Source organism: Wolffia australiana, chromosome 8, assembly GCF_029677425.1.
Source record: "Wolffia australiana isolate 7733 chromosome 8, ASM2967742v1".
NCBI lineage: Eukaryota > Viridiplantae > Streptophyta > Magnoliopsida > Alismatales > Araceae > Wolffia > Wolffia australiana.
Window position 1 is genome coordinate 8,140,925 of NC_135842.1, and position 9,620 is coordinate 8,150,544.

The window sequence follows — 9,620 nt, forward strand, 5'->3', positions numbered from 1 at the left end:
TCATATATCTCTATCCATTTAAATCTATATGTCCTAATATTCTACTTTACATCAATCTCTATATCTCTCAATCTATGTTTAGATCACTTGATTTATCTATCTCATGTCATCCTTTATATTAATGTAAAATGAAAATGTTAGTCTCACTTGCATTTTTTTCATAAATAGATAATCTCTATGCATACATGTGTATGTTTTTATCATTAGCCATATTTCTATTTTACAAGTAGTTCTATTCCTTATTTATTATTTAATCCACCTTATCATTTGTTAGCTGTTTGCCTTTCAATTATTCGTTATTTAATTTTTCTCGTATTTACTTTAAATATTGGGGTAAACTGATCATCAAACCTAACTCAAAGTCGATATCCATTCACAGTCAGATCAAGCAAATCCAAGTGAGTCAAAGTCTAATAGCTCCAAGTCAATGCAACTCAAAGTCAACCACAGGTCACAGTCTATCCCTAAGTGAAAGATAATGAAATGGACTTGTAGGTTTCTTTTATAAAAAATCAAACTGAGAATAAATCCGAGACACTGATGTATGATCAAATTTAGTATAAATTGAACAAGATGCACCTGGGTTAAAATTCCTTGAGTGCCCCTTCTACTTCTCACTTCTCCCCTCAGGTGACATCCCTTCTAGATGTTATTGGAGTGAACAAAGAATAAAGGTTGATACATAACAGGGCTTATATAGTTGGATAATAGTTGACACACTAATGATCGAATGGATATATCCATAGGCTAAACACATGAATTGCGTGAGACAATTTTCTTGAGGAATCCATAAATCATGGATCCAATCCATAGAATTATCATTTAATCATTGATTCTAAAGGTCTCCCTAAATCAATCTGTCTTTCAATTTGTTGATCATTAAAGCATGATGCCGAACAAATGCATAGAACCCAATACTTTAAAGTGATAGGATACCACTTCAAAATATGATCCTGTCAAATATTCCCAAGTTTTTTTCTCCTTTTATGATATTAATAGTGTATAATAAGTTTTCCTTCTTATCTCCCTCTTTTTTTCTTTTACATGTTCTAATGCTATTTAATCATTTTCTCGCTGTCATAAGGTTTACTTTATGAAAGTATTTCATCAACACTTTTTTATATGTAATGTATAAGTTTATAATTTTGGTTCACCCTCTTTAAAAGGTAGAACTGAAACAGCATAACAGTGTTATGGGGCTTTTTGGTTTGGAAGCATGCATAGTCATTAGTTTAGAGATTTACTGATGATTACATTTGTATCCCATTCTTAGATGGATATTACTCTATTACTAACCATTGTGTGAAGGTTTTTATGTCCTTAATTTTTAACACCCTTTAGGTTTTTTTTGCTCATTTCTCCATCCTTAGGTATAAGTTTATCCAACCTTTAGGTGTATTTGTCTGTCATTTTGTTGTATTTATCTCATTGCTCTCTCCTTCCAAAACCATGAGGCAGGTTACCATGGTTCTTATGGTATTAAATGGTCATATTCATAGTTACAGGTGCATTTGATTTTTTCCATACTTCGCCCTCGTATTTGAAGGTTTCGTAGTTTAATGAGCAATCCAAGGAAAACAAGGTGCGATGCTAAGTGACAATAAATATACTAAATTGGAGGCTTGATGACATGATAATTATTGGATAAATATTATGAATTTAAGTATATATGTACTCTAAATCATTATTTCTATGTGTTCTCAACAAAAATTATTCAATCTTGCGATTGTGTAGAGTTTTTTGGAAATTATGAGATAAAGTCCAAAACAAATCTTTATTCAGATTATATGTTTTCATGTTTTAATGAGTAAAAATATATTGCATAGAACTATTTGGAGTGATATAAGATTTCTATTGGGTTTTCTTTGAATTTATTATGTGTCATGATCCGATAAATATTTATTGTGGCTAATTACTGACGACATGCAGGTTGAGATCAATGATGATGAAATGCATGACTAATTGAAAGAAATGTGAAAAAAGTTGAACATGAGACATTGTAGAAAATCGATCGTATGAAATCAGTCATCAAAAAAGAAGTAGATATGCACTCTTTACTCCTTGATGGGCATGTAGACAAAGAGACACCTCGAGATAAATCAAAGGCAAGATGATAAGATGCATGGGATGCATAGTTAGCGCATTTGATTTTGAATCATATGCTAGATGTTAATTGTACCTTATGGGTAAACTAACTAGGCCTCCAAACTTATGAAGTAGAGAACATGTCAATGATTTGTTGTAGTTTATACATGGGAACGTATGTTTCTACATACCTGAAATAGTATGAAAACTTTTTGATGCAATCAAAAAGAATAATACTTTAGTATGGAGTTCACATAGTTCATGCATGAAAATGTTACCTATCGCAATTTAGTCATCCATTCACAATGATATGAATTGTTCATCAAAGAATTGGATTCACACTTTGTTGGACCTAGTGGAATCCATGATGAGCAACTTAAGACTTCTAGTGAACTGATGTGTAGATGCACTCATTACAATTGCATGAATGCTGAACTTGTTACCCATTTAATCTGTGAATTGTATTTCATAAGAGTTGTGGAAAGAGAATAAAGCCCAAGTTTACAAATGGGAAATCTGGCCAATAATATGAGGCATGACTCAGATAAGATGACGTTGAGGATTATGAGATATGGATTTTATGGATATCCAAATTGGAAATTTTGGATACTACTTTTATCATCCTAAGGAATAAAATTATTTTATTTTCTAGGGATTGACTTGTTGAAAGACACATATCTTCAAAGACAAGATAAAACACTCTATCTAAGAGATGGTGATCTCGAACATATGAATTCTAGAATGAGCAATATGGATTCTAGAATTTGGTTGACACATCTCTGATAACTTGAAAATTAGCATGATTAATTAATGAATATTACATTATATTTATGTGTTTTAATGACTATATTTGCATGTTATCATATTAAAATAAAGATAAATCACTTACACTTTCATTTTACTATTATTTCTGATATTTATCATTTTTTACATGTAAAAATTAACCTCATTTCAGTGAAGAAATATTTTTTGCAGGGCCTTAAATATTTGGCTAAATTTTGGTAAGGGCTATTCAAATTTTTCTGGATTTTTTCCATATTTTTATGTAATTTTTCCACCTCTATATAGCCAAGAAATGATTTTTATATATTTAAATAATACATATTTAATTTATTGGTCATTTTTATATATACTTAAGGGAATCCACGTCATTCTCCCGAAATTCGGCCGAATGATTGGATGATTATTATCAAATAATAAGGAGAGAGAGAGATTTTTTTTTTAAATACGCCACAGACATGCACACGCGCAGCGCATGCATGCGGCGTCGAGTTGCCACGTGCATTTAACACACGCGGCAACCGACAAGCACGTACAAACAGTTTCTTTTTTATTCATGCATGTGGCGTCGATTCGCCACGTGCATTAAAATGCACGAGGAAATCAATGCCGCATTTTTTTTAAAAAAGAAAACGGCACAGGTAACCTTACCGCTTTGTTTTTTATTATTTTCTTAAAGAATAACGCGGTAAAATATTGCGGCTCAACAAAAAGGTAAAGTGTTCTTTTGTCTTTTTATGTTAGAACAGGGTGACGTGGCGTTCTCTAGATCATTCAAGCGAGGCACTCATTTCACAATGATTACGACTTTTTCAAGCACGTAAAAACGTGGCAGCGCATGAAATGGGGAAAATGAGAAAATCAATGCCAGCCAATAGAAAAATCTGATTTTTTAAGAAAGATGAAAGAGATCCAACGGCACAAATTTATCCTCACTAAAACCTTGATATCTTGAGATCTAGACGTCCGATTGGGCTGAAATTTTGAGAGTAGGTTTGTCTTTTCCCCCTCTATAATCCAGATAGTTGGATCTTTAAATGCAGGTCTGGAAATGGGCAAAATTCACTTTTGGAGGCTCTCCCCAAGCATTTGGCCACGACGGACAGAGGAGAGGCTCTTGAAGTCGACAGATCTTGCTTCTGCACTCAAATTTGTAAGCTCTGATTTGTATTTCAATCATCCTCTTGAACGATTCTAAAACCCCAAGGCATGGGCGAAATGTACATGCCCTAGAAGTTTGTTTTGAATGAAATTGGCACTTTATTTTGATTTTGATTCAAGATCTGATTTTTTATCCTTAATTCTACATCAATTTAAAACATTTCTGCTTCATTAGATTTTTAATTTAGGGTCGGATTTTATCTTTTCCCCAAATTCCTCACTTTCTCTCTCTAGATCAATTTTTCTTGTTTCTCTCTCTAGATTTCCATTTTTATTGTTTAGGAATTTAACTTAATATATAAAAAACCTAAAAATAAAATTTGATTTAAAAATTCATCCATCTTGAAGTCCAATTTAAAAATCCCTTTCTTGATTATTTAATTCCCAATTTTAATTCATAAAAATTGTCTTAAATTTTTATAATAATTGGGAATTAATAATATAAATTAAACTGATTTTAAAATTGAAATATTCCTATCTTAAGCTTTCTGACCGAAATATTTAAAAATCAAAATTAATTCTTACTTGATTTTGATTAATTAAAACCTTTATTAAGCGTAATTAAGATTTATTCATTGAAAAATTAATTCATCTTTGAATTAATTCATTGAAATCTGATAAAATTCTCACTTGCTGCCTCCATGTGGTTCAACCCCTTACTTGCTCTATATTCCATATTTAATTATTAATGGAAATTATAAATTTTATTGTACAAGTCTAAATCCAAAATCAACGACATATTTACGTGCATTTTTAGGTTTATCAATCTCAACCAAGTTTTGAACTTTGTCGAAACTCTGAAGGGTATGGTACCCATTATGAGTATGTAATATTTTGTTAAATATTAGGCGCTGATAGAGAAATTGAAATTGTTCAAAGGAAAAGTTCATGGAGTAAGGATTTGTAATAGCTGCAATGATACAGTCCACCAGAATCGTTCTCGCCAAGAAGAACACTATCATTATGGAATGAAGGAATGGATGAAGGTGTATTTGATACAACCTAAAATTATACATCTGAGTGTGCAAGTTTCCAGAATCCAATTATGGATTGAAGCAAGCATTCTAAAGTTAGAATAAGAGTTTTGATAGTGATCAAATCTCATGTCTTTGTTGAGAAGGAAGACAATCATAATTATCTAATTCTTTATGTAGAGTACATTCTGTTGGATTCTGGTGGCCTTGAGATGGATGAGCAACACAAAAATGATGCGCAGAACGTAATTGTGAATCGAACGGCATCAACAAAACCATTAAAACGGCGTACCTTTACACGAATCCGATTCGTGATTTCTTCGATCCCAGAGCGAGACGAGTCGAGCTGCTCAAGTGTGCAGCCTGTAGATGTATCCACACGATCCTCGGCACGTCGGATCTCCTCCTTCTCGTAGACTCGATCTCTGTCGGCGTCGTTACTTCATCCCGATCACATCAGGGGTGGAGAGGGGGTGTGGGGAGAGTGGAGAAGAAGGGGAAGGCCCCTGAACAATTCTGGCCTGGGTGAATTTCATTCAAGGCCTTCCCCTATTTATACTAAGTGGGTATTTTTCATAAAAACCCCCAAAACTTAAGTATACCTTCCAACGTCCAAAAGACCATTTGCGTGTGACCCTCTAGGCCCATGTATCAGTCTAGTTAACGACTCCAGCAGCCCAATAACCTTTATTGGTCTTCCAAATTAATTAACTATATCATCATATAGATTAATTAATGTCGGATCGATTTAACCCAATCGATAGGTCGAGACTTCGACACGTGGGGTGCCAAGCTACACCTCGTGTCCTAGAAGATACAAAGGAGTGTGTATCGACTCACTCATGGAACCTGTTCGTCATCAGTTACTGTGTATGTATAATCCCTCATCCACTTGACGCTCCTTGGATGACTTAGGGTATGGTCAACTGTCAAACCCTAATCGATCATCCGAGTTAGTACTGATGCATTCGGAAGTCATCGGAGAACTCTTCTCTGATATTTCACTGCCTTGGCCAAGGACTTCATCGCATCATCTTCCTTGAGCTGTCACCTCTTGTACCGAGGGTGGACGATCCCATCTTGACCACTCAATCGCCTTCGTGTACTTCTTGATGCACCCGAACTAAGACCGTTTAGAATCCCATGATTAGAGACTCGTTGGCCATAGCCAAAGTACAACCGTCCGTCCACAAGACGTCTTTGGTGTCTCAGGTCTAAGGACCACTTACACAACCGTGACGTGAATCAACCTGATTCACAGTTCGGTATAATACCATTCAGGGATTCGTACGGATCAATTCAGTGAACTCTTTCCACTAAAGAGCACCCACTATCTATCCTTAGTGTCGGCACACTAATGGCTACGAGACCGGCCATACTCATCATATGAGTATGAGGCTAAATAGTGTTATTCTATCCGGATACTTTGATGTCCTTCTCGTGTATCCTTTGAATATGAATCTTTAGAACACATGCTTAGAGACGAGTGATCTCCATATTACGATCTCATCGTAATTCACTAAGTTCGATCATGTATGCATGGACTTCATTATACGCATCACACGTGCACTATAATGAATATGTTCTATTAATGAATATGGAACGAGATGTGGATTGTGTGAGTGGCTTGCCGGCCACATATATTTCCATCACATTCTATCCAAATCCATAAACATAGATATCATCACGAAAGGAGTTTTGGGATGGGGAACTCTGAGAGAGGTTCAATGTGCCATGATAATAAGATTAATCATACACGTCATTCTATGTGCAAGGCCTAAAGTGGCCTAAGTTCTAATATGTATGAGCACTAAAACAAAAATGATGTGTTCAGAATGTCTTGAAAAGAAAAAAGGAAATATCTGAGTTCATGGAGAAGATGGATGAAACTCAAGGGTTACATAAATTGAGTTTCAAATGAGATTCAAATGATAGAATCTCTACATTTGAAGTTATACTTTATTGTATGGAAGTACAGCCTGTTGGAAAGTTTCCAAATAGGTCAGTTTAAAACTTGACAACGAAAGTGGAGTACATCATTGTAGTTGATGTTTCCAAAATAAGGAGTAATTTAAATGTTCATAATGAACCTTGGACTTATATTTGATCATAAACCATGTTACACTGTTATTTGACACCAATAGTGTTATTGCACAAGTGAAATAGTCTAGGTCTCATCTGAAGTTGAAGAACTTCTTAAGACACTTCACTTGATTAGGAAGATCATCTCTAGTAGGAGATTACATAATGCAAGTGTTCCATTGACCAAAATTAAAGCAGATACATAGGCGTAGTCATTGGCTCAATGTATTTTGAGTATCACTCGTAAACAAAGGTTTGTTCACTAAGAGTGATTGGCTTTTGTCCAAGTGGGAATTTGATGGAAATATATGTGGCCGGAAATCAAATCACACATTCCACATCCCGTTCCATATTCATTAATAGAACATATTTATTATAGTGCACATGTGATGCTTATAATGATGTCCATGAATACATGATCGGACTTAATGAATTATGATGAAATCATAATACAAAGATCACTAGTCTTTAAGCATGTGTATACAAAGGATATGCGAGAAGGACATCGAAGTATCCGTATAGAATAGCACTATCTGGCCTCACTCATATGATGACTATGGCATGTCCCACAACCATTAGTGTGGAGATACTAAGGATAGATAGTGGGCGTTCTTTAGTAGAAAGAGTTCCCTGAATTGATCCGTACGAATCCTTGAATGGTATTATACCGAACTGTCAATCAGGTTGATTCACGTCACGGTTGTGTAAATGGTCCTCAGACTTGAGACACCAAAGACGTCTTGCGGAGGATGGTTGTACTTTGAATATGGTCTTAGTTCGAGTACATCAAGAAGTTCACAAAGATTATTGAGTGGTCAAGATGGAATCATCCACCCTCGGTATAAGAGGTGACAGCTCAAAGAAGACGATGCGATGAAGTCCTTGGCCAAGGTAGTGGAATATCGGAGAAGAGTTCTCTGATGATTTTCGAATGCATCAGTACTAACTCGGATAATCGATTAGGGTTTGACAGTAGACCATACCTAAGTTATGCAAGGAGTACCAAGTGGATGAGGTATTATGTGTACATGGTAACCAATGACAAACAGGTTCCATGAGTGAGTCAATACACACTCCTTTGTATATTCTAGAACACGAGGTGTAGCATAGCACTCCACATGTTGGAGACTCCACCTATCGATTGGGTTAAGTCGATCTGACATTAATTAATCTATATAATGATATAGTTAATTAATTTGCGAGGCCAATAAAGGTTATTGGGACACTAAAGTCATTAACTAGACTGATACATAGGCCTAGAGGGTCACAGGCAAATGATATTTTGGACATCAGAAGATAAACTTAAGTTTTGGGGTTTTTTATGAAAAATACCCGCTTAGTATAAATAGGGGAAAACTCTGAACGAAATTCACCCAAGCAGTAACTTTTCAGGGGCCTTTCCCCTTCTTCTCCCATCTCCCCACACCCCCTCTCCATCCTTGATGTGACTAGGATGATGTAACTACAACGACGGAGATTGAATGGGGCTCATCAATGAGAAGGATGAGATTCGACGTGTTGAGGATTGCGTGGATACGTCTATAGGCTGCACACTTGAGCAGCTTGAATCATCTCACTCCGGGGTCCAAGAAATCACAGATGTGATCCATGCAAAGGTACTTGTTTTCAATAAATTTATTGATGCCATTTTGATTCGGTTACGTGTCTTCCGCTGCATGGAATCATCATCTTCATCCATGTCAAGGCCTCTAGAATCCAACAGTAATAATTACTTATGAGTGTTGTTAAGGTGAGAAAGAGAAAAGAAAAGTTGTTGAGATCATGGAAAAACATCAACCTAATCTTCTTATGGCATCTATAGAAACGAAATAAGTCAGTTTACTCCACAAAGTCAATGAGTAGCCTAGAAATGACAGCATGTGGTATACTAATAATGGAGCAAGCAATCACATGACATGTGATTGGCGATTATTTAAATAATGGAAGGAAGTTTCACATCGAAGAGTGAGTTTTGGTGATGAATCAACTACATAGATAGGTGGTTTAGTGGCAGGACAGAGGCCAAACGAGGTTAGACAACATCCTCTATGTCCCTAAGTTGAAATTCAGTATTTTAAGCTCGAGTCAATCGGATGAGCATAAGTGATGTATATAAATGGAGGGTGGCACTGTATCCATTTACAATCCATATGGAGGCCATCTAGTGAAGGTGAAGAAAACCCAAATCAGACTATATATGTTAAAGCCTAACCTGATATTGTGCTGTATGGCATATAATAAATTAAAATTGAGTTGGACATGGCATAGAAGGTATGAATACTTAAAATTTGAAACTTTATAAAACTTATCTTTCAAGGGGCTTGGTAAGGGCTGATAACATACATTTTTAGTACCTTATATGATCATATGTACATGTTATATTGCATTAAATTATTCATATTTGCATGTTATCAACCTTAAAATGATGATATCTATTTTTAGATTGAATTTCTAAATTTTCTGCATTTTTTGGGATTTTTATAACCTTATATTCTAAAAGAAAAAAAATCAAGATAGAATATGATTTTTATGGAATTT